The sequence below is a fragment of the Bubalus kerabau genome, chromosome 1 (assembly GCF_029407905.1).
Source record: "Bubalus kerabau isolate K-KA32 ecotype Philippines breed swamp buffalo chromosome 1, PCC_UOA_SB_1v2, whole genome shotgun sequence".
Classification (NCBI taxonomy): domain Eukaryota; kingdom Metazoa; phylum Chordata; class Mammalia; order Artiodactyla; family Bovidae; genus Bubalus; species Bubalus kerabau.
In genome coordinates, this window is record NC_073624.1 from 202,560,567 (window position 1) to 202,583,720 (window position 23,154).

At 38.8% G+C, this 23,154-nt stretch overlaps 1 long non-coding RNA gene across 1 annotated transcript in view; it reads right to left on the minus strand.

Annotated features, from left to right (window-relative positions):
• Positions 1-322: 322 nt before the first annotated feature.
• Positions 323-23,154, minus strand: part of LOC129629916 (uncharacterized) — a 38,974-nt gene continuing 16,142 nt past the window's right edge. The window contains exons 2-3 of the long non-coding RNA XR_008703379.1: positions 3,637-3,779; positions 323-719 (exon numbers count right to left, since the gene is read on the minus strand). This is a non-coding gene — a long non-coding RNA (uncharacterized LOC129629916). The remainder of the gene's footprint in view (positions 720-3,636; positions 3,780-23,154) is intronic.

The following is a 23,154-nucleotide window of genomic DNA, read 5'->3' on the forward strand; positions in this document are numbered from 1 at the left end:
TTTAAGTCTGAATTTGGTAATAAGGAGTTCATGATCTCAGCCACAGTCAGCTCTCAGTCTTATTTTGCCCCTTGTATAGAGCTTCGCCATCTTTGGCTGCAAAGAATACAATCAATCTGATTTCAGTGTTGACTATCTGGTGATGTCCATGTGTCGAGTCTTCTCTTGTGTTGTTGGAAGCAGGTGTTTACTATGACCAGTGTGTTCTCTTGGCAAAACTCTATTAGCCTCTGCCCTGATTCAATGTGTACTCCAAGGCCAAATTTGCCTGTTACTCCAGGTGTTGCTTGGCTTCCTACTTTTTCATTCCAGCCCCCTAAAATGGAAAGGACATTGTTTTTTGGTGTTAGTTCTAGAAGGTCTTGTAGGTCTTCATAGAACCATTCAAATTCAGCTTCTTCAGCATTACTGGTTGGGGCATAGACTTGGATTACTGTGATATTGAATGGGTTGCCTTAGAAATGAACAAAGATCATTCTGTTATTTTTGAGGTTGCATCCAAGTACTGCATTTCAGACTCTTTTGTTGACCATGATGGCTACTCCATTTATTCTAAGGGATTCCTGCCCACAGTACTAGATATAATGGTCATCTGAGTTAAATTCACCCACTGCAGTCCATTTTAGTTCGCTGATGCTTAAAATGTCAATGTTCACTCTTGCTATCTCCTGTTGGACATCTTCCAATTTGCCTACCACCGGAGCACCTGACAAACCTCTCTGCATGCAAAAAAGAGTAAAAAATTAACAACAACAACAACAATGGAAATACTGTCTTTAAATATAATTTGTCACTTGATTTAACACAAGATGTTTCTCTCAAGTCCAAGACTACATGTAAATTCCCTCCAAGCCTCTCTAAGCAAAACTCCTCTTCACTTTACAACTTCTAGGCATATCTCACCTCTACTATTAAAGGCTCTGCAAAGTAGTGCTACATTAAGGACAGAAAAACAACATGCTGGGGTTATCTGTGCTGTGTACTATGGAGGCTGCATGTTGGTTCCAGTCCATTGAAGATAATGCTCTCCACTAGGAATGCCTGATGTACTCCACCAGGGCCCATGGTGTAGGAAGCAGAGCCCACAGATATTTCCCTGTGGCCAATGTTGTGGCTGGCTCAGCCCTTGTGGTTTATGATCATCATGCTGCTAAGTCACTTTAGTCATGTCCAACTCTGTGCGACCCCATAGACGGCAGTCTACCAGGTTCCCCCATCCCTGGGATTCTCCAGGCAAGAACACTGGAGTGGGTTGCCATTTCCTTCTCCAATGCATGAAAGTGAAAAGTGAAAGTGAAGTTGCTCAGTCATGTCCGACCCTCAGCGACCCCATGGACTGCAGCCCACCAGGCTCCTCCATCCATGGGATTTTCGAGGCAGGAGTACTAGAGTGGGGTGCCATTGCCTTCTCCTATGATCATCATAGTGTGCACTTTAGTAAAGTACTACCAAGGAACTTTGAGGAAAAAGTTTTATTATTCACAAATCCTGGAAGGTACACAGCATGTCTGAAGACCACACAAGGGGGAGGTAGGGGGAAGTGGAGAAGGATGGAGAGGGAGAAGCCAGAGAGGGGAGAGAAGTGGGGAGGGGAAAGAGGAGAGAGAGTGAATGAACCTGGGGCTCTACCAGCATTTGGGTCCAAGAGTGAGGTGTCTGGATTTCTCTTAGTTCAGTTGCTCAGTTGTGTCCCGCTATTTGCAACCCCATGGACTGAAGCATACCAGGCTTCCCTGTCCATCACCAACTCCTGGAGCTTGCTTAGACTCATGTCCATGAAGTCGGTGATGCCATCCAACCATCTCATCCTCTGTTGTCCCCTTCTCCTCCCACCTTCAATCTTCCCCAGCATCAGAGACTTTTCCAATAAGTCAGTTCTTTGCATCACGTGCCCAAAGTATTAGAGCTTCAGCTCAGCATCAATCCTTACAATGATTATTCAGGACTGATTTCCCTTAGGATAGATTGGTTTGATCTCCTTGCTGTTCAAGGGACTCTCAAGAGTCTTCTCCAATGCCACAATTCAAAAGCATCAATTCAGCGCTCAGCTTTCTTTGTGGTCCAACTCTCACATCTTTTTAATATGCTGTCTAGGACCAATATGCAGATGACGCCACTCTTATGGCAGAAAGTGAAGAGGAACTCAAAAGCCTCTTGATGAAAGTAAAAGTGGAGAGTTAAAAAGTTGGCTTAAAGCTCAACATTCAGAAAACTAAGATCATGGCATCTGGTCCCATCATTTCATGGGAAATAGATGAGGAAACAGTGGAAACAAGTCAGACTTTATTTTTTTGGGCTCCAAAATCACTGCAGATGGTGACTGCAGCCATGAAATTAAAAGACACTTACTCCTTGGAAGGAAATTTATGAACAACCTAGATAGCATTATTCAAAAGCAGACATTACTTTGCCAACAAAGGTCTGTCTAATCAAGGCTATGGTTTTTCCAGTGGTCATGTATGGATGAAAGAGTTGGACTGTGAAGAAAGCTGAGCTCCAAAGAATTGATGCTTTTGAACTGTGGTGTTGGAGAAGACTCTTGAGAGTCCCTTGGACTGCAAGGAGATCCAACCAGTCCATTCTGAAGATCAGCCCTGGGATTTCTTTGGAAGGAATGATGCTAAAGCTGAAACTCCAGTACTTTGGCCACCTCATGAGAAGAGTTGACTCATTGGAAAAGACTCTGATGCTGGGAGGGATTGGGGGCAGGAGGAGAAGGAGACAACAGAGGATGAGATGGCTGAATGGCATCACTGAGTCAATGGACGTGAGTCTGTGTGAACTCCGGGAGTTGGTGATGGACAGGGAGGCCTGGCATGCTGCGATTCATGGGGTCGCAAAGAGTCAGACATGACTGAGTGACTGAATTGAACTGAACTAGGTTGGTTATAGCTTTTCTTCCAAGGAGCAAGCGTCTTTTAATTTTGTGGCTACGGTCACCATCTGCAGTGAGTTTGGAGCCCAAGAAAATAAAGTACGTCACTGTTTCCATTGTTTCTCCATCTATGTGCCATGAAGTGATAGGACCAGATGCCATGATCTTCATTTTTTGAATGTTGGATTTTAACCCAACTTCTTCAGTCTCCTCTTTCACCTTCATCAAGAGGCTCTTTAGTTCCTCTTCACTTTCTGCCATAAGGGTGGTGTTATCTGCATATCTGAGGTTACTGATATTTCTCCTGGCAATCTTGATTCTAGACTGTGCTTCATACAGCCAGGCATTTGCATGATGTACGCTGCATATAAGTTAAATAAGCAGGGTGACAACATACAGCCCTGACGTACTCCTTTCCCAATTTGGTAATACATTTATTCAAGGGGGAAATCTTTTGAACTGGATGCCTTGGCAATCAGAAGCTTAGTATCAAGCATAATTCCTCAGATATGAATATCAAAGGAGATACTGCTTAAGTACCTTGATGAGTATATTTCAGATATTGCTATTTCTTGACCCATAAAATGGATATAATAATTTAAATATTGGTATACTGGGGGTGGTGGTGATAAGATTACATATGAAATGACATAGCAAAAATGACTGCAGTGTATATTACACAAGAGGTGAATATTCAGTGCTTTTTCCTCATAACACATTATCTCAGTATTTAGAAGCTTGAAACAACAAATATTGATTACCTCACAATCTCTCATGAGGATTGCAGTTGAGCTGTTGGACAGTGCTGTGGTCAACCTGCAGTCTGACAGGGCTGGAAAATCTGCTTATAACTCTCATGTGGTTGCTGGCAGGCTTCAGGTCCAGGATGGCTCCTGGCCTCGACCTTCAGTTGAACACAGAACACTCTATGAAGTTTTCACATGACAGCTTGCTTCTCTTAGAGTGAGAGATCCAACAGAGAATGAGAGAACCATCAAGATGGAGGCTGCAGGGCCGGATACACATAATCTCACACGGCCCAATCCTCATGTTCACTGATGGAGACTACCTCAGTGAAGGAGAAAGTGAGTATCAGGAGGTGGGGGTCATTGGAAGCCACTGTAGAAGCTGACTCATGCAAATAATAATTGTTTATATTATCTATGGCATTCTCCAGGCAAAATACCAGAGCCACTTCCTACTCCAGGGGATCTTCCTGACCCAGGGATCAAACCCACGCCTCTTGCACTGGCAGGCAGATTCTTTACCACTAGCACCAACTGAGAAGTCCCATTTATATTATACTTCATAGTTATTTATACTATTTTTTGAGCATGTCAGTGCTTTAAAATGTGTGAATTTATTTAATTCTCACTCTAATCCTATAAGTATGATAATTTCATTTCTGAAGAGAAAAGAAAATTTTAAGGGCATATTATAGCTGATAAGTGGTAAAATATTATGAAATATGACAATCATCTAGTCACTGTTTCACAATAATATAAATTAAAAGCACAAATTTTTAAAACTGATAAAGGATTTCAAAAAAGGTACGTCTGCTTTGTATAAATAACTCTGATTAAAAGTATGATATTTTGCTAATAAAATAAGATTCAGCCATCATTTCAGCCATTACTTCAGCCAGAGAAATTATGCTATGCATGAACTACTTTTTAAATACCTATATATTTGGAATACTTTTATAGATCATATTTTTAAATATTATATTTATACGTTTATCCCTCACAATACTTTCTCTTTCCTTTGTCTCCTTTATTAAGTTTTCACTTCTTTAATACATAAACCTCTTCAATTACATAACATTAATCCATTTTCTTATTGCATACCATTACTGTTTTAATAGTGTGTAAAAAGTGGTAATATTCTTCAGGGAAAATATTCTAACTCAGTTTTTATCCGTGCACAGAAAAATAATTACCATCTCAGTTCAGTTCAGTCACTCAGTCGTGTCCGACTCTTTGCGACCCCATGAATTCCAGCACGCCAGGCCTCCCTGTCCATCACCAACTCCCGGAGTTCACTCAAACTCATGTCCATCAAGTCGGTGATGCCATCCAGCCATCTCATCCTCTGTCGTCCCCTTTTCCTCCTGCCCCCAATCCTTTCCCAGCATCAGTCTTTTCCAATGAGTCAACTCTTCACATGAGGTGGCCAAAGTATTGGAGTTTCAGCTATAGCATCAATCCTTCCAAAGAACACCCAGGACTGATCTCTTTTAGAATGGACTGGTTGAATCTCCTTGCAGTCCAAGGGACTCTCAAGAGTTCTCTCCAACACCACAGTTCAAAAGCATCAATTTTTTGGTGCTCAGCTTTCTTCACAGTCCAAGTCTCACATCTATACATGACTACTAGAAAAATCATAGCCTTGATTAGATGGACCTTTGTTGGCAAAGTAATGTCTCTGCTTTTTAATATGCTATCTAGGTTGGCCATAACTTTCCTTCCCAGGAGTAAGTGTCTTTTAATTTCACAGCTGCAATCACCATCTGCAGTGATTTTGGAGCCCATAAAAATAAAGTCTGACACTGTTTCCACTGTTTCCCCATCTATTTCCCATGAAGTGATGGGACCAGATGCCATGATCTTAGTTTTCTGAATGTATATTAAACAGTAAAAACCTCTATAACTCAAAGTCCTGAGTTTTTCATTATAATTCTGTTTTCTGTTGCAGGTAAAAGCAAATTATTCTTCCCTAGTTCACCAAAGAGATTTTAATACCAAAATAATTTTGAAAAATAATTTCTATTAAAATCTGTGTATCTTGGACTTCAAGGAGATCCAACCAGTCCATCCTGTATGCAATAGAATGGATACAGCTGTTTCCATCAGAGATTTCAGATTGCATGATTCCCTAATCTCTAATTCTAACAGTATGGTGATGGAATGAGCAGTTTGTGATTGTGTGTGCATCTGTGTATGTAAGAGAAAGAGAAATGTATATATACAATGTATATGTATGTATCTGATATATACATATGTATCTAATATGTATGTATACAAAATATATAGACACATTTCTAAAACTAGGTGAGGTGTCAATATAAAATTTTAGGGTTCTTGATATTGACAAATTGTCTTCCAGAATATTAGTCCTTTTCACACTTCAACTCAGTGTTTTATGAAATATTTCAGATGTGAACAAAATATTTTATTTATTAATGTATATGTATATACACAAAGTACACTAATATTATTTTTGAACAAAATTTAAAAATATGTTGTTTATCCTCTTCATGAACATTTTAACAAGCAATTAAATATTAATTGATGACAATTATAATGACTGAAAATATTACAATTATGGAAACATAAATTATGTAGATAAAAAATTTTAAGATCCTTTATATTATTGACACACTGTCTACCAGATTAGTCCATTTCACACTTCCCATCAGTGTTTTATGAAATATTTCAAATCTGGGAAAAGTATTTTATTATTTACTCTTAGGAACTTTTTCAAAGAAACTCAAGAACTATCCCTCAGCTAACTCAACTGTTACTCAAGAAACTCTTTCATGGAGATTTGAAAGTTGTATATTTCCAGTTCCTTCATCTTGCATGGGAAGCCTTACAAAGATACTTTGGGGTTTTATTCTGGCCTTATTTTTCAAAGCTAATGAGTGAAATAGGATGCCTAAAGTATATTAGCCTCTACCCTGAACAATCTGGTGGGGATTATCCTGATATGTTACTTTCAAAGTAACAAAAAGTAGGGTAAGAGGCACTGAGAGGAATTTTGGAATGCTAGGAATGTATCAGAGGTAGTTATTTCAATCTAGACTGTGGTAGTTTTACTGTCTACATTTGATGGGTTCCAAAGACTTAAGTTACATTTATTCCAAGCTTATTAAAAAACAAAATGAAAACAAAAGCTTTCAAGTTTTAGAACCCTCCATGAGTGTGGTCTTAATTAGTTCTGGGAGATTTAGATGATGTAAACAATTACAAAACTCACACTGATGTTCGTAACTGACCTCTGTATTTGCAGCATAGTTGGATCAATATGTTCTGCTTTACAAACTTGGATCAGATTTTTTTTTAAGGGTTAAGGAGCAGAGTTTATTAGAAGAAACACACAAAGTAAACATCAGCACACACACACACAAAAATGAGGTCCCCATCTTTTCATCATCCCATGGAAAGGCATGCTGGGCTTGTTGTCCAATGGGGAGACACTAGAGGAATGGTCCAGGGACACTAGAGGAGTGGCCCACCTTTCATGTGGGGACCTGGGGCCTACGCATGTTTCAAGCAGGACAGAGCCTCTTGCTAGAGCAAAGGAACTCTTAGTCCCATAGGAAGCTGAGAAGAGAAGGTCTCAAAAACCAGAGCCAGCTATTGGGGTCAGTTTCAGGAGATCCTCCTTGTACCCCCAGACACTGTCCTTGTTCTTACAAAGCTCATAGCATTCCAGGAAGAGTATTATGTATCCAGAAAGCCACAGTCTCCTGGCATTTTTAGATCTACCACCATAGAGCTGCCCAGATCTGCCATGGCCCATCATTTGATCCTGCCAAGCTTTTCTAATTGAGTCATCCCAAATTTGCTATTCCTCACAGCTTTGTGTCATCAGCACAGGGACAGACGTGTTCTCAGTGTCTTCATCCCAAAGACCCAAGGAGGTGGCCTCTCAGCAGGAAACCAGGAGGGTTCTCAAGACTGACAGGATCTGTGAACTCTTGGCCCCATCAACCAGGTGTGAATCTGCCCAGAGATGCCATCAGTTCACTCATCCTTTCCTTAGCCCTCCTTCAGCCTTCTCACCTTGCCTATCCAACCCCATGTCAGCAAATTGTCTTCCAAGCCTGTAACTTCCCTTTATTCCTTTCTCTATGACCACCACCACTCCACCAGTCAAGCCTCCTTTGTCTCCAGTCTGAACAACCACCATGGTCTTCTAGATGGTCCCTTGGCTTCTATTCCTTCCTCCTACCCATCTTACCTTCTAAAACCAGCATCATCTTTGAAATAGATATCCGATTGGAGGATCATTTGGCAATAAAAAGGAACAAACTGCTGATTCATGCTCCTATGCGATGAACCTCAAAACAAGAAGTTGAATGAACAGGGCCAGAGGCATAAGACTACATGTTATTTGATTCTGGACATTTTATGAAATGTCCAGAAATAGCTTAAGTATAGAGACATAAAGCAGATTAGTGATTGCTGAGGGCCGGGACTAGGAATGGGGATTGACTACAAATGCCCATATGGGTCTCTGTCCTAAAACTGGATTATGGTAATGGGTACACAGCTCTATAAATTTACTGAGAATTATTGAATTGTACACTTTAAAAAAATCAAGCACATATACAGGGCAAAGGGAAGGAATAATGAGAGAGGACAGGGCAGAGGGTTCTGGTGTTCTCTAGAAGGATCCAGCATATACCACTGTGTGTTGTGTGAGATGATCCTGAGAGATTTATGAATGAGATTAGTGTTAAACTCATTCTTTACATTAGTATAACATCCAGGCTGGATGAATCACAAGCTTGAATCAAGACTGCCTGGAGAAATATCAACAACCTCAGATATGCAGATGACAGCACCCTAATGCCAGAAAGCAAAGAGAGGAACTAAAGAGCCTCTTGATGATGGTGAAAGAGAGTGAAAAAGCTGGCTTAAAACTCAACATTCAAAAAACAAAGACCATGGCATCCGGTCCCATCACTTCATGGCAAATACATAGGAGGAAAATGGAAACAGTGACAGATTCTATTTTTTCAGTTCCAAAATAACTGAAGACAGTGATTGCAGCCATGAAATTAACAGATGCTTGCTCCTTGGAAGAAAAGTTCTGACAAATCTAAACAGCATATTAAAAAGCAGAGACATTACATTGCCAACAAAGGTCTGTATAGTCAAAGCTATAGTTTTTCAAGTAGTCATGTATGGATACAAGAGTTGGGCCATAAAGAAGGCTGAGCACCAAAGAATTGATGTTTCTGAACTGTGGTGTTGGAGAAGACTCTTGAAAATCCCTTGGACTGCAAGGAGATCAAACCAATCAATCCTAAAGGAAATCAACCCTGAATATTCATTGGAAGGACTGATACTGAAGCTGAAGTTCCAATACTTGGCCACCTGATGGGAAGAGCCAACTCATTGGAAAAGACCCTTATGCTGGGAAAGATTGAGGGCAGAAGTGGGTGACAGAGGATGAGATAGTTGAATGATATCACTGACTTAATAATGGACATGAGTTTGAAGAAACACCAGGAGACAGGGAAGGACAAGGAAGTCTTGCGTGCTGCAGTCCATGGGAACAAAGACACGACTTAGCAACTGAAAAATAACAACAATTATTCACATGAGAGAAGACTTTTTTAACCAAGGGGATAATGAATATATTCTCATTTTAACTAGATTGTTCTGACCATGTTACCATCTGCCTAGCAACTTTCTTCATTCTATGCCTGTAACCCACAGTCAAGGGACTTCACCATGGCATTGGTGCCCTCGCACCTGGTTCCCAATGTTCCTCCTTAAGAACCCTGAACACCAGTCACACTGGATTATTTGGGGGTGTCCCCAACCCACAAGACACATGTAATCCTTCTTTTCACCTGTATTCTCCAGCTTGTGTCCTGACCAAGCTTCATCTTTTAAAGCCTAGCTCACATGGCACCTTTGCTTAGTGGGGCAGGTGGTTCTTTTATTTCTGTTCTCATAACCCCATTAAATCACATTTCATTCTGTTATACAGCCACCTGCCTCTATCTCATGTACTGGAGTATAAGCTCTTGAAGGAAGAGACTGTGTTTTAGTCCTCTGCACATCTACACGTGCTCACTAGCTCCTCATTCTTCCACCTGGAGCTGGGTTCCCCAACCTTAGCACCAGAAGCTAGAACAGATAATCCTTTATGGTGGGGGTTATACAGCACATTGTAGGAAGTTAAGCAGCATATCTGGCCTCTGAATGCTAGATGTCAACAGCACCATAAACACCCAGTTGTGACAACATAATGGGGTCTCTCACGTGCTCAGTTATTCAATTGTGTCCTCCTCTTTGTGACCCCATGGACTGTAGCCCACCAGGCTCCTCAGTCCACAGGATTTTCTGGCAAGAATACTGGAGTGGGTGGCCATTTCCTCCTCTGGGTGTAAAGATTTAAACAGTGAAGTTAGTAAGCATTCCTTGGCATCATTTATATAGACTCACTAGCCCAGTCTGTAGTGGTAAATTTCTAGTAAAGAAGGCATCCAGTAAAATCCATTTATCACCAGGGCTTTGTAATGACAAATGGCAACCCTAGGAAAAAAGTTTCTCAAGATTTTGATATCTATAACTACAAAGCTACTCCTATGATATTTAAAGATGCAATCCTTCATTACTGTTCTCTACCCAACCATTTTATTTTTTTTTTTTTTTTGGCTTTCTTTTTTTTTTTTTTTAATTTTATTTTATTTTTAAACTTTACATAACTGTATTAGATTTGCCAAATATCAAAATGAATCCGCCACAGGTATACATGTAAGTGATAATATCCATCATTAAATTTTCTTGGAACTAGTGTCATTGACCTTGACCACACACACAATTGAAATCCTGAACTAAGTAGATAATAGGGACACTGAGGTGAAATAATGATATTTCTTTTGAGTTCTCTGATTCACCCTCTAGGTACCTAACAACATGACAGCTGATGACAGCAAATAGAACTTCAGAACAAATCTTGCCCTTTAGCCATTTGACAGCAGGAAGTAATTAGACTCAAATCAAGTATAACAGTCCCTGACCTCAGTGAAAAAGAGGGAGATTAAGATAGAGTTAGCAGTGAGTTAGCTCTCTAACTATCACAAATAACCACATTATAAGCATAACATAGCAGGTTGCTATTAACTGCTGTGAATCAATGTCTTATACAGCTCTACTTATGTCAAAAACTTTAGGTACATGATAAAAGATTCTCAATTTTCAAACAGATGAAAAGCCACAAATGTTATTTACAATTTTTTACATTAAATAAACACTACAAATGATGACCGACTCTCCAGTGCATTCAATACAAGACCATTTGAAACTCGATGTATAGAAATCTATTAGAAAAATAACCCTGCAGGCTATTCATCATGTGTAAGCACACTTCTCATCAGGAAGTATATTAAAAATTTCATCTTGGACAACCAGAGATGAATTTTTCTCTCTATCCTTTCCTAACCCAGTTAAAATCTGAGGCAAGCCAGAATGGCTGCTAAGCTATGAGGCTCACACTTTCAAGGTACTTTAAAGGTATCATTTACCTGGACACAGTCCAGGGGTGAGGAGTGGAATGGATATCTTGGCTGGATAGATGAAGGGGGAAAGACCTGGCAAGACAGTTTGAAAGAGAGGAACTGCTGCCACAGTGGAAGAGTTTCAACAGCACAGAAGAGATGAAGTATTCTCTTCCATTCCATCTCTCTCTCCCTCTGTCTTAAGTAGGACACACACATACTGTAGATCCCAGTGGAAGATTTTAGATTCATTTATGTTCCCTACATAATATTTATAATATTACAAAAGATTTCTGAAGTTTTCCCAGAGCTAAATTATACTAAATATTTGATGTATGTCATTTGGTACTATTTCTCTTCACGAATAGGAGGTATAGCTAATGATTCACAGATTTGGAATCATGTTCTATATACAATTTTGTACTCACTATGAGCAGATAATGAACATTTTCCTATGGATATTCTCTTAATTTTAATTTGTGTACAATATTCTACAATATTCCTTTACCAGAGTTTTATGTCATTTCACATTTACACTAATAAAACATTACTGAACATTCTTTTGTGTACTAGTTTTATTCTCTTTTTATCTTATTTTATTTTACTTATTCTAGTTTTAGTCTGATGATAAGAAGTTAGAAATCATGCATTAAGATATTAAAATTGTTTATATATTGGTGTTTCTCAGTCCAGGCTGCACATTGAAATTATTTGGGGGAGTTTTCAAAAAACATAGGCAAAGTTTCTCTCTTTTATTGTTTTTTTAAGTTCCCCAGGTAATTTAGGAGTTCAATCAAAGCAGAGGCTGATTTGTGGATTACCAGATTAACATCCTTAATCTTCATACTAATTCACATTCTTCCAACATTATAAACAATTATCTACTCTTTCCAATGCTGTATTGTACTTATTTGACTGAGTCTTTGTCAATAGATGAGAGTGGTATCTCATTATCATCTTAATTTGCATTTTTTATTTCTAGTGAGAGTGAACATTTTTCAAATATATTATTCATTTGTAATTTTCTATTTATGAATTGGCTCAATATTTTCCATTTGTTCAACTGCAATATACAAGTTTTATTATTGTAAATCATCCATGAGAATTATTTTGCCAAATAGAGCAAATTTGTTTTTCATCTTTTAATTTCATTGATGAAATTATAGAAAGATGCAAAATAACTGGATCTATTTTTATTGTTTTCTATTATTCTTATCCTTATTTAAACTAGATGTCAACTGATATCACTATACTTTTTAAAACCAAAAGAAAACCACACATTGAAATTCAGTTTCTGTCACCTCGGGCTCCACTGAATTAGTTTCCACTGAATTAGTTCAATTTAATGATGGTTTTACCCTCTCACTTGGGCTACTGTTGTTCTGAACTATATTTACCCAGACCTAGTACCCAGCCTCTTTGTTTATCACAAATTATTCACACATGGCAATTTTGTGTAGAAATCTGTGGAAACCACGTGACCATTCAAAGTAAGATGTTCCACTTCTTAAAACTCGTGGCTTTTTTTTTTTTGATGGACTATATCTATCTTTTTCTTTAAACACCAAATTAATATTAATGCAGAATGACTTACATACTTCTTTTGTTGTCATAAACCAGGCTATGTCCTAGAACTTTGTTTTGGTCAGAGTGGACTATTTACTGTAACAAACACTTCAAAAATCTCAGTGGTTAATGCAACAGCTTTTTAGCTATGATCAGTGCTATGGTAGGGGGAAAAGGGGGGCTAACTTCAAGTGTTCAGGAACCCTGAATTCTTCCATCTGTATTTTTACCATTTTCTTTGCTTTCAAATCACAGAGATCAAAAGTGAGAAAGAGCATTTATGAAAGAAACAAGTGCTCTTGGCTTTGGTCTTAAGATACATCACTGACACACATATTCAATTAGCAGGAACTAGTGATATTGCTCTGTCTAAATAGAGTAGGGCCTGGAAACATGGTCTTAGTGTGCCCAGGAAAAAGGAGAGACATAAACATGGTAAGCAGCAGCAAATCTCAGGCATAGTAAAGCATTTTCCTAAATAAGGAGAGTTTCCTCTAGAAAGAAGTTCTCATCTCAGATATTAAGAAAACAAATTGTTTATATGCTACATAGAAAGACAGTAAATACTCAGATTAGAAAAATATTCAACAATATATTATCTTCTTACTTTAATGATGGAATATATTTTAGAGTGCAGTATGGATCAAACTTTATTCCAAAAAGCTGGCCCATTATCCAGCACTATTTAATGATTAATTTGAACATTTGACATGTTATCTTTATCATGCAAAGAGAGTTTCTTAGATATCAATTCTATGTATAAATCTAACTCTGATGCTAGCAAAGTTTGAAGGCAAAGGAGAAGGGGGTGACTGAGCATGAGATGGTTAGATGGCATCACCAGCTCAATGTACATGAGTTTGAGCAAACTCTGGGAGATAGTGAAGGACAGGGAAGCCTGGCATGCTGTAGTTCATGGGGTCACAAAGAGATGGACACAACGTAGCAACTGAAAAACCACATCTGTGGATACAACCAACTGCTGATGGCGTAGTATGGCAGTATTTCATCTTGAAGAGTAGTAGCTGCATATCAAGTGGACTCACACAGTTCAAAATCCACATAGTTCAAGGGTCTTCTGTATGAATGTTACAGCTTTTTAATTTAAATTATAAAGCTACAGATTATTGTAAGTGTTAGTCGCTCAGGCATGCCCGACTTTGTGACTTCACGGACTGCAGCCCACCAGGTTCCTCTGTCCATGAGATTTTCCATGAGATACTGGAGTGGGTAGCCATTTCCTTCTCCAGGGGATCTTCCCAACCCAGGGATCGAACACAGGTCTCCTGCACTGCAGGCAAATTCTTTACCGACTGAGCTACAAGTTTATTGTAATATATACCATTAAAGCCATCCTTTATCCTACTCAAAATGTTCCCTCCTCTGCTCATTTTCCATATATCGATTATATAGATCAAATTTTCTGTTTGGAGACATATTTCTTCTGCCTGAAGAACTTCTTTTAATATTTCTTTTAGCACTGATCAGCTGGTTATAATTTGTCCCCATGTTTACATGTTTAAAAGTGTGGCTCAGACGGTAAAGTATCTGCCTGCAATGCGGGAGACCTGGGTTTGATCCCTGGGTCAGGAAGATCCCCTGGAGAAGGAACCGTCAACCCACTCCAGTACGCTTGCCTGGAAAATTCCGTGGACAGAAGAGCCATGTAGGCTATAGTCCATGGGGTCGCAAAGAGTCGGACACGACTAAGCGACTTCACTTCACTTTACATGTTTATCCTTTGTTCTCCTTTATTTTTAATGAATTTGCCTTTGTTATTTTGGGGGGATTATTTTGTTGTTTTCTTATTTTACTGAAATTGTGACTGAAGACATTTGTAGATTCACTTGCAGTTATAATGAGTAATACACAAAGAACCATTGTATGCAAAGCCAAGTTCCCCCCATGGTAACTTTTATACACTATCACACAGTATCATACCAGGATACTGACATATCGAATACAATGTTACTGAATCTTGTTCAGATTGCCTTGGTTTTACTTATACTCACTTGGATGTGTGTGTGAATGCTTGTGAATGTATGTGTATATTAAGGTCTACACAAATTTATCAGTTGTGTAAGGTTTGTGGATTTCTTTTCCATTTTTGAAAAATATTTCTTCTAGATATAATTGACTTAAAAACAAACAACAAAAAACTCTTTAAAGGTGTCACTCCATTTTCTCCTGGCTTTTCTGATTTCCAATTAGAAGTCAGTTGATACCCGTATTTTTCTTCTCTGTATATAATGTGTCCTTTTTCTCTGGCTGCTTTCAAGATTCCTTTAGTGTTTTATTTTCAACGGTTTGAATATGAGATGTGTGTACGTGTGTGTGCCCATGTGTGTGGTTATAGAGAAGGATAAAACCTAATCCATGGATCCTTAGAAGGAATAGAAATTCCTAAGTAGATTAAAGTTGCTTGCAGGAGTAGAGAACATTAAAGCTTCCTCCTGTGAGAGGACTGTCATTCTTTGACCAGATTGCCCATTGAGCCTGTAATAGAGGAGTTGGCATATTTTTTTACCTCACTTCATTCCACTTTAGTTCACATTTATCATTATCACATATCTATTTTTGGGGGGATTTCCTTTCACCAGATCATGACTACCTTCACCCTAAGAGGTCCACCTTGAGATACTGTTTTTCTTGTCCTGCGAGACTAAGCAACAGCCTATATGTAATGACATTTTTACATTTCCATTGACATTCTATAACTGCACAAACAGTACAATTATAGGCTGATGAGAGCATTACATTGTGATTAATGCTTACTTGAACAAAATGTATACTTGTTACATTCATCAAATATCCACAGTTGCATTGCAAAGCAGTTCATAGTGGCTATGAACCAAAGAAATGAAAAAAACATTCTAGTATAAATGTTCCTATGTTTATAGTCAAAGAGAAATAAAATTTAGCAATATCTGATACCAGTGACAATTTTGAGAAAATCATAATAAAGTCATAAGTCCTAACCGCCTACTCTCTCGTACAGATTGCAGGAGATACCATTAAATATAACACTCCTCTTGAGGGAATAGTGACCTAATCTCTGCAACTGTATTTCCATGAAAGAAGACCACTGAGCCCTAGCATTTATTCACTCATTCAGCAAATGTTTACTGATGTGTTCATCAATGTATTTATGAGCTAGGTAATGAGTGAGATGTTTCCTAATAAGCACTGGACTACAGTGCCAAGCGCCTGCTCTCATTGATTTTATATCTACTAAGAAGCTTTCATGAAATTACGAAGCAAATATATAAGTATATACATTTTAATGACTCCATTCCTCTGCTCTTCTAGCCCAGAACAACAACAGAAAACCAGTTGTCCTAACTCCCACTATTTCCCTTCTAAAAGAATATATGATTTGTGCTTAACAATTCATTCCATCTGATCATCACATATACAAGCTATCCCTATGCTGCAGGATGATGGAACAGTGCCCACATCTTCCTTTTTGACAGCTGCTTTAGTGTATGTTCTATGGCTACATATTTGCTGACAAGGGTGTAAGAGGTTTACAGATGAGTCAAGATGAGAACTACAAATGTGCTGCCGTGGGAAGAGCCTGATGTTACAGAATAAATTCAAATGAAGCATTTAGAACCACCCAGACCGCATACAATACTCTTAACTTGTGTTTACAAACCAGGAAAAAAAATGCTCTCCAAGGATCCACACACATTAAATGGAAGGAGCTAACTGGAGAAGTGCTCTAGAACTTGCTGCTTTGTCAGCAGTGACTAAGCAGTTTCCATAGACATACGTACTGAGGATTCATCTTATTTTTAGAGCCATTTATTTGAATCATTTTCTTCCTTAGGAAGTCTATCTATAAAGGAATTAAAGTAGCATAATGGTAAACCCGTTTTAGTTGTAATTTTGCAATAAACAGGGCAAATCACATTTTATTAATGTTTTATTGCAATAATCCTAATGAAGTATTATCAACATTATTTTAGATATGAGCAATGAGCTCAGATTAGAGCAGCAATTTGTTCAAGTTTACATGGCTAAAACGTAAATGAAGCAGGAATTTAAACACATCTAAATTACAACCAAAACTTTTGAGTTTTTTACACCACATTAAACTGGATGTACTTTATGCCATATTGGTAAACATTAACAGCAAAAAAATGATTCTCTAATTACTTACATTGTTCAACCATATAAAGCATAATTCAACAAATTTGAAAAAAATAATTTAAAACCTCAGAATAGAAGTAAAGATTTAGTTGGTTCATTATAATGTGAGATTAAGGAAACTGTGGTCTAGAGGAATGACCTGAGAGAACAGACTGTCATAGGCTAAATACTGACTATCAAATATACCCAGGTCCTAATCACTAGAACTTGTGATTGCTAATTTACTAAGGCAACAGAGACTCTGGAGAAGTTAAGGATATTGATATATGGAGATTATTCTGTATTATGTGAATGACTCATGCACGCAATTACAAGTGTTCTTATAAAATGAGAGGCAGGGATATTTGAATACAAAGGAGAAGGTAACAGGACAAGACCAGAAAAAGATTTGAAGATGCTATGCTGCTGACCTTAAAGACTGAGGAAGGGTCATGCACCAAGAAATTCAGCTCTCGAATCTAGAAAAGTTAAGGAAACTACATAGGAAGAGTTCAGTTCAGTTCAGTTCAGTCACTCAGTCGTGTCCGACTCTTTGCGACCCCATAAATCGCAGCACGCCAGGCCTCCCTGTCCATCACCAACCGCCGGAGTTCACTCAGACTCACGTCCATTGAGTCAGTGATGCCATCCAGCCATCTCATCCTCTGTCGTCCCCTTCTCCTCCTGCCCCCAATCCCTCCCAGCACCAGAGTTTTTTCCAATGAGTCAACTCTTTGCATGAGGTGGCCAAAGTACTGGAGTTTCAGCTTTAGCATCATTCCTTCCAAAGAACACCCAGGACTGATCTCCTTTAGAACGGACGGGTTGGATCTCCTTGCAGTCCAAGGGACTCTCAAGAGTCTTCTCCAACACCACAGTTCAAAAGCATCAATTCTTTGGCGCTCAGCTTTCTTCAAAGCCCAACTCTCACATCCATACATGACCACTGGAAAAACCATAGCCTTGACTAGACGGACTTTGTTGGCAAAGTAATGTCTCTGCTTTTCAATATGCCATCTAGGTTGGTCATAACTTTCCTTCCAAGGAGTAAGCGTCTTTTAGTTTCATGGCTGCAATCATCATCTGCAGTGATTTTGGAGCCCCCAAAAATAAAGTCTGACACTGTTTCCACTGTTTCCCCATCTATTTCCCATGGAGTGATGGGACCAGATGCCATGATCTTCGTTTTCTGAATGTTGAACTTTAAGCCAACTTTTTCACTCTCCACTTTCACTTTCATCAAGAGGCTTTTGAGTTCCTCTTCACTTTCTGCCATAAGGGTGGTGTCATCTGCATATCTGAGGTTATTGATATTTCTCCCAGCAATCTTGATTCCAGCTTGTGTTTCTTCCAGTCCAGCGTTTCTCATGATGTACTTTGCATAAAAGTTAAATAAACAGGGTGACAATATACAGCCTTGACGAACTCCTTTTCCTATTTGGAACCAGTCTGTTGTTTCATGTCTACTTCTAACTGTTGCTTCCTGGCCTGCATACAAGTTTCTCAAGAGGCAGATCAGGTGGTCTGGTATTCCCATCTGTTTCAGAATTTTCCACAGTTTATTGTGATCCACACAGTCAAAGGCTTTGGCATAGTCACTAAAGCAGAAATAGATGTTTTTCTGTAACTCTCTTGATTTTTTGATGATCCAGCACAAAGCCAGGTAAATTATTCAGTCATGTAACCTCCCTTAATAACATATTAATCCCATTAGTTTATATTCAGGTGTGCCTCAGATAAGTAATATAAAAACAAAATATTAATATAACCACATATGAATACATTAATAGATGTAATTACCTAAAGGATAATTGTATTTCAAAATAATTCTATAAAATGGTTACAAAGCATATATATTTAAATATAAAACAAATTATACTTGGATTTTTATGAGTTCTTTGATTCATTCATTGTGGCAGAACCAATTCACTGTTCAAAAAGTATACAAGCTTCCCATTCTTCAGTGTAGAGTTGTTAATAGGCAAACATTTTCCAGCAAGGAACTGTATTTCTTAATTTTCCTTACAGCTAAGTATGTCCTTATAACTGAGATCTAACTAATGGAATAGGAGAGGAAAATAAGTGACATTTCCAGGCCCAGCTCATTAAAAATGGCACATTCTCCTCAAGGCTTTGCCCCTTCCCCCAACTGGATCTAGATGATCAGGCAGTTCTGGATGCCCTCAATGAGCAATGGTGCAGCTACAAGTTAGGAGGGAGCCCAAGTGCATAAACTGTCACCAATTGAGTCATACACTGGTTCAATGACACTCAAATAATTTAATTTTAAAAATGGGCAGAATACCGAAATAAACATTTTTTTCAAAGGAGATATTCAAATAGCCAACAGGTAGATGAAAAGGTATTCAACATCACTCATCATCAGGGAAATGCAAATCAAAACCATAATAAAAGATCACTTCATACCTGTGAGGACGACTATTCTCAAAAGGACAAGAGGTAAGTACTGAAAAGAATACAGAGAAAAGGAGCCCTGTATACTGTTAGTGGTAATATAAATTAGTGAAGCCACTATGGAAAACAGTATGGATGTCCCTCCAAATATTAAAAACAAAACTACCATATGATCCAGCAATCCCACTTTGGGGTATATATTTGAAGGAAATGAAATCCGACTGTCTCAAACATCTGCACCCCTATGTTCATTGCAGCTTTATTTACAATAATCAAGATACAGAAATAACCTAAGTGGCCATCAATGATGAATAAAGAAACTGTGTTGTATACAGTAGAATAGTATTCAACCATAAAAAAGGAAACCCTGCCCTTTGTGACAACATGGATGAACCTGTTATGCTAAGTGAAATAAGCAAGAGAGAGAAAGACAGTGTACGAACTCACTTATATGTGAAATTTAAAAAAAAAAAAGAAAGAAAAAACCTCATAGGAAAAGAGAACTGAATGGTAGTTTCCTGGGGGTCTGAGCAAGACAGGGAGTAAGGTGACAATAGGGTACAAACTTCCAGTTATGTTCTGGGAATGTAAAGTTCAATGTGGTAAGTGTATTTAACAATACTTTATCATTTATTTGAGAGTTGCTACAAGTAGATCTGAAAAGTTCTCACCACACACCAAAGAAATATAACAATGTGAGACAATGGGTATGCTAACTAACTTTATTGTGGGTATGCTAACTAATAATTGTGGCTATCATTTTGCAAGACAAAGTGACTACATTATACATCTTAAAAGGTACAATTTAAATAGTAATTATTTTGCATGCTTTACTATTTATACAGACTTCATATTTGAACAAGAAAACAAGTAATTTGTTGGGAGAATGCATCAACTGTGGACATCCGCACATTTGGAGCCTATCTGGTAGGTAATTTGGGATGCTGGGGTAGACTTCACTCTGTGGTAGTCAATACAAGAAGATCCCATTAGAGCTGTGGTCTCCTTCTGAGCCAAGGATAAGTGCAGCCTCTTAAGCCTGTAAGTCACAGCCTAAACATCACCAACGTACCCAAATTTAGGGAAGCTGATTACTCAAATTATAGGTCATTGTCCTCCAGATAAACAAACAACCTCAGTAGCATAATTCAGTAAACACAAATGTACAAAATAGTAGGAAATGACACTAGTAATGTGTTGTTTTAAATAATGTACAAACTTAGTGAGTGCCTCATGGGATTAAACCCCAAAAAGAGCCCTGATCTTCTAACAACCAGACTACAACCTCTTGGGGATCAGTGCTGATGTCCACTTTCTGCTCTGAAGCAGAATTTCAAGTATAGTAAGACTAACGGAGCACTAGTCATTCTGTTTAACAAAAATGAAAGCCTGTTCACAAATCCAGAGCATGTAATGAATTTAAGAGTAGATGACTAGGCCAAAGAATGACAGTAAATGACAATGCGTGCTGTGCTTAGGCACTCAGTCATGCCTGACTCTTTGCAACCCCATGGACGGTAGAATATTGGAGTGGGTTGCCATGCCCTCCTCAAGAGGATCTTCCAAACCGAGGGATCGAACCCAGGTCTCCTGCATTGCAGGCAGGTTCTTTACTATCTGAGCCACCAGGGAAGTCAATTGAGGGTTAGAGAGTTGAGATTTGATACCCCAGAAACAAGACTATGTTATTTACACTGTTACGAAGACTGCTCCCCAAATTGAAGAGTGGTACTAATGTTATAAGGGTTTAAAAGGGCTAAAGAAGTAACTTTTCTCAAAGTTTTTTTTTCCCCCAAAGAATCACTTCCTGTCCAGATTAACTGAATGACCTCCTTCTATTCTTGCCTCCAGTCCTGTCCTGCTGTAATATATTCTCCACACTTCAGACAGTGAACTTTCTGAAATGTAAATCAGATCACATCTTTCCACTGCTTTAAAATTCAATTGGCTGCCTGTAGCCTAGAGGATCAAGTCCATACTTTTTTCTTGTGTCTCAGTTTGAAACAAGTATTTGGGTGCAATTGGATTTTTTGCAGGTAAGCCCAAGAGGCACAAATGATGAAATGAAAAAAGAGAGACAGGGAAGGGAGAAAAGTCTGTAAAGGATGTGTTAACATGTAGTTAGCTTTGCAGGTACCTGGGGCTCAGTCCCACTGCAGACTCCCTGTGTGTGGACCAAATCTTAAAAAATTGTTTAGGGACTGGAGCGTTTACTCATTGACTACCACCACCATTTACTGAGGATGCTTCAAGACATATTAATACTCTTCCCAATTGGTACTGCTTGAAAAGGATATATCTCCCCTGATTTGGACAAAGACCTCAGGTACTAAAGAGAGAAGCAGATACTTCTGTGATGCAAAGACACGGTCTCATCCTTCAGCCGCAGGTGAACTCAGGAAGGCTGAGGTGAGATGCGGAAGTGCATTCACGAGCTTACTTCACGTGGCAGGGCAGACCCTTGTGGTTTGCCAAGGAACTCAGCAAATTTATCTCTGGCTATTTGATCCTATAATCCACCCATAATGAACTAACCACAGTTTCCTGGATGGACTACAACTTTCTCAAACTCCAAATTCCTAATTGGACAATCTGGTTCTCTTCTCTCTGTGCCCACTGCAGCTGGTTCATATTTTATGAGGGTGCTTATCTAGCATTATGCAACAATAATAATTTACATAGTGAATCTATCACAGAGAGTGGCATAGAAGGAGCACTCTTATGTTTACTGAATAAAGACAAAAAGAACAAAACAATCCCTTGGACGGTGGTGAGATTGCTGACAGAACAAATAAACACACTTAGTCTGATGGGATCATGCAGAATAATCCCATCTGTAAGGGAGGCAGAGAAAGTATGTTGCCAGCATATTGAATCACAGTGTTCCAACACTTCTGGACAACACTGTGACAGGTAGACAAACCAAATCTGTAAATATAGCTAAGAAAAACATGGGTGAAGCTTTTCCAGCTCAAATTTAGTGTCTGCCCTGAGACTGAGGTTCTTAGAAGGACCCAAATGATATGCTCCTTTTATTTCACATCTAAGAGATATTGCTAAATACCCAAACTGGATGCATTCACCATTAGTAGATTCAGAGAGAGCTCCAGGGAGCCCCACAGCTACTGCTACTTACTTGGCAAAGTTATCACTTCTGCCTCCATAAAGATATTACAATGAATCAGGGAAGGAAAGATCCAATTGAGAGATTCAAATGTTCAGATTCATTGAAAGATCAGCTGTTATCCTTATGGGTATTCCCTTGTGTGTTATTTGTTGTTTCATTGAAATGTCAGAGGCAGGGTGTGGTGCATGATTTGTAGGGTGGCCCATGAACCTGTTGATCTTGCTTCCAAACCCAGGAAGCAGGCTTTCTTTGAGCTCATCTGCTTCTTACAGTTGGCCTGATCCTACTAGGCTGGTGCTATGTCTTGGCAGGATACTCATCTGGGCACCAGTAATTGTCATAGGACTCTTCTCATTTCCTGGGACCTGCTCAGGAGCCATGCTGTAAGTTTGAAGGAATAAGAGATGCAGGTACTGGAGTTTTGTGAGGATAACGACAGATTTTAGAATTGATGTATTTTAAATACAGCTTTGGGCTTCTCCAGTGGCTCAGTGGTAAAGAATTTGCCTGCAATGCAGAAGATGCCGGTTCAATCCCTAAGTCAGGAAGATTCCCTAGGAGGAAGACACAGCAACCCACACCAGTATTCTGGCCTAGAGAATCCCTTGGACAGAGGAGCCTGGTAGGCTACAGTCCATGGGGTTGCAAAGAGTCGGACACAACTGAAGTGACTGAGCACACACGCCAATACACCTTTAGCTGAAGTGAAGGCAAGATATCAAAGCCAGTCTTTTTTAGCCAATTGACTGGAATTTCTGTTTTGTTAGATTTTCTATTTAGAAATGAAACATCCTT